The following is a 2,999-nucleotide window of genomic DNA, read 5'->3' on the forward strand; positions in this document are numbered from 1 at the left end:
CAAGCAGTAATGAGGTTCATAGCATGATAAAAAATTAGGTTTATTACCTTTCTCACAGGAGTATTATGAGGATTAAGTCACTTATATCTATACAATATTTGAGTGTTGAATGAAAATGTTATGAAAATTGAAGGATATTACATTTGAGAAAAAAATACTTAAGGACTGAGCTTTCAAGAGAGCTCATTGAAGATTCACTTGTCTAGACTGAAGCTTTCACAGAGATTTAGAAAGGACTAGCAGTCAATTAAATTCCTTCTAAACCAAACAGCACCACACTTTTCTTGATTCCCACATAACTTTTTACTCTGACATCTGCTTTCAAATCATTTCCATGTCATCCTGTGCCTCAGTGAAAATGCTATTATAGCAAAAACAGGAGGGGAAAGAAACCCGCAAGATTTTGAAGAGAAACTAAGTCCAATCTGTTATCTAAAGAGGGGAAATACCACCTAACATGTTGTGCAACAAGCTAGTAACATACCCTGCATCCACTATCGAGATTCCTAAAGCTCTACAAAGCTGATGCAATATATTTTCCATTAAGTTTCCAAATGCCAGCTCAGTGCTTCTCACACATGATCAATACAGACTGTGCACGTGGCATGGAAAACACACATACGACTCTCTAAAGAGACTACTGAAGTACTTTCACAGTTACATTTCATCATTTTCAGATACGGGAGTGATTTCCGGATGATAAATTTTTCATTCCAGGCAGCTACAGGTCTCCTATACTGGTGTATTTCTGCTAGCAGGAAGGTATGTTCACCACTCCACAATACACTGAGCAGAGAATACTGTACAGCACAGTGCACATATATACATGTGTTTGTGTTCACTGTATGTTCTGAGTATCATATGTAAGACACTCGATGCCAGTTATCTAAAGTCTTGACAGCAAGTTATGTAACAAACCCTCACAAATACAGTCCAATTTAGCAAACTCACTACAGGTGATGAATAACTGATAAGACAACACCCCTTTCTGTCAGCAGTTTGGTTACACCAGCTATTTTTACCATTTATAGAAGGAAGTCTATAACAATAATAGCAGACCTACTGGCAACATTAAGGGTTTCTGTCTCATGAGTTTTTAAGTTTTAGCAACTTTAAAGCCCTTTCTTTCAGCTAAAAAAAAAAAATTAAAAGCGTCATGTCCCTGAAATACTTAAAATGTTACAGGTACTTTGCAAAGGACTGAAAAGATACTAAATCTCTAGATCTTCGTCAAGTGTGCTCAGTTTACAATGAAAGGTTAAATTTATGATCGAATTCAGAAATTCTACCAAAGAAATAAAAATCCTATAATATTTTTAATTATAGGAGTAACAAGAGCTTTATATCTGGAACACAAATGACTTGCCCTTCTTTACATACACTTTATCTCCATGGCTAACAAAAACACAGATCAAGTAAAGCTGCTGACTACCATCTTCCTCAGAATCAGTTTAAAAAGTAATTTTACCCAGTGAACACTCTTGCAGCATCGCAACAAATTATTTCAGTTTGCTTGGCATGAGTGTTATTTTCAAAGGTCTCTAAGCTTTTTTTAAGCTCTTTTTGATCTAAAGACATCACTAATTTGCTTTTACTAAACACTGCAGTACTAGTTTTTTCCAAGATACTCAGATTTCCACACTACTTCAGAAGAATTTTGCATACTCAAGAGTTCACATGAGCATATGTTATGTTTATGCATAACTCCCCATCCCCCAACTGGGTCTTGGCCACTTTGTTTGTCCAAAACACAACTGCATTTGTCACCCACAAGGAAGACAAGCTTATGCACTGGAAAGGCACTAAATACAAATACCGTGTTTTAAAAACTACAATAAGCTAAAATTTAAAATTAGAACACGATTTTTTTTTAAATTACACCAGTAGCACAGTGAACAATCATACAGATGCATGTGGCAAGACAGACACTAATATACGCTAAACTATTGCTTAAATGTGATGCTTGTGCATTTTCAGCTTAGAAGCGCACAAAAGCTGAGCATACAGTAATCCATATTACACACCATCTCCCTATACCCTGCCTAGTACGCATACGTATTAAGCCTAAGCAGCAGCTGTGCCCTAGCCAAGAAAGAGCCTGATGCAAGCACAGCTGAGGATACTCTGCACAAGAAGGTGAGGCTTAACTACACACCACCCTCTGTGATGGTTACCAGGATCCAATAATACATATGATGGAAGTAAGAGAGGAATTCATCAAACCTGGCTGAAGGAACAAACATTTCCCAAACATTCTCCAGCTATTGCCCCAAATATCAGTAGCTGCCTCCTGCTAAGAACAAGCTAGATGAGCTATGGTCCAGGGCCAAACGAATAAGCTTTTCTAGATCTATGATGACTGCTTGCAGAGCCAGCTCAGACTTGAGCCAGCCAGCTTATTAGCCAGGGTAGGACAGCAAAGGAAAATACCAGCTGTTCCCAGAACAGTAAAGAGCAGCAAAAAAACCATGGCAATTTTCCTCAAGCAAGACTTTACTGCAAGAAGGTAAGGAACAGCACTGCTCAGTGCAGACCCCAGATCTTCCATTCCCAAAGTTTCAGCACTTGCTGCTGTCCTTCCTAAAGCTGAGATGTTCTACTCAGGACACCTACACAGCTGCCAGTGTTAAGGAAGAGGGAGTGAAGAGAGTCTAACAAACAGGACTGTTCCTAAGCGATCATGCCCGTCTGCCCTAATCCTACAACAAGCACTGCCTCAGAAAAGTCCTCATTCCCAAAGGCACCCAAACTGCATCAAAACAGCCCTAAAACTATGAGTCCGTGTGGAGATATAAGATGGGTTTCAGGTCAAAACTGCTTTAAAGTCTAGTGCCAACCAGAGATTCCCCAAAGAGCGGGAGAAGCAGCAGTAAAGCTTCCACTCCACTCACACCCTTATCACGGGGAATCTGAGCGCTTTTCCTCACACCGAGGACCGAGTCCTCCAAGCTGGGCCTCACCGGACCACTCTGCAAGCCGAGACCTTCTTCCTCCCCCTC

At 39.9% G+C, this 2,999-nt stretch overlaps 1 protein-coding gene across 1 annotated transcript in view; it reads right to left on the minus strand.

Moving 5' to 3' along the window:
• The window catches only part of NELFA (negative elongation factor complex member A), a 21,177-nt gene that overhangs the window by 17,454 nt on the left and 724 nt on the right, over positions 1–2,999 (minus strand). The window lies entirely within an intron of this gene.

This window comes from Mesitornis unicolor, unplaced genomic scaffold, assembly GCF_000695765.1.
Source record: "Mesitornis unicolor isolate BGI_N332 unplaced genomic scaffold, ASM69576v1 scaffold1084, whole genome shotgun sequence".
In the NCBI taxonomy this organism is placed as follows: domain Eukaryota; kingdom Metazoa; phylum Chordata; class Aves; order Mesitornithiformes; family Mesitornithidae; genus Mesitornis; species Mesitornis unicolor.